Consider the following 514-nt stretch of genomic DNA (forward strand, 5'->3'; position numbering starts at 1 on the left):
ATTATTTAGTGACGTAAAACCAGTTTAATCTGTATTGGTCATCATTATTTAGTAAAATAAAACCAGTTTAATCTGTATTGGTCATCATTATTTAGTGATGTAAAACCAGTTTAATCTGTATTGGTCATCATTATTTAGTGATGTAAAACCAGTTTAATCTGTATTGGTCATCATTATTTACTAAAGTAAAACCAGTTTAATTTGTATTGGTCATCATTATTTAGTAAAATAAAACCAGTTTAATCTGTATTGGTCATCATTATTTAGTAAAATAAAACCAGTTTAATCTGTATTGGTCATCATTATTTAGTGACGTAAAACCAGTTTAATTTGTATTGGTCATCATTATTTAGTAAAATAAAACCAGTTTAATCTGTATTGGTCATCATTATTTACTAAAGTAAAACCAGTTTAATCTGTATTGGTCATCATTATTTAGTAAAATAAAACCAGTTTAATCTGTATTGGTCATCATTATTTACTAAAGTAAAACCAGTTTCATCTGTATTGGTCA

This window comes from Oncorhynchus keta, chromosome 30, assembly GCF_023373465.1.
Source record: "Oncorhynchus keta strain PuntledgeMale-10-30-2019 chromosome 30, Oket_V2, whole genome shotgun sequence".
NCBI lineage: Eukaryota > Metazoa > Chordata > Actinopteri > Salmoniformes > Salmonidae > Oncorhynchus > Oncorhynchus keta.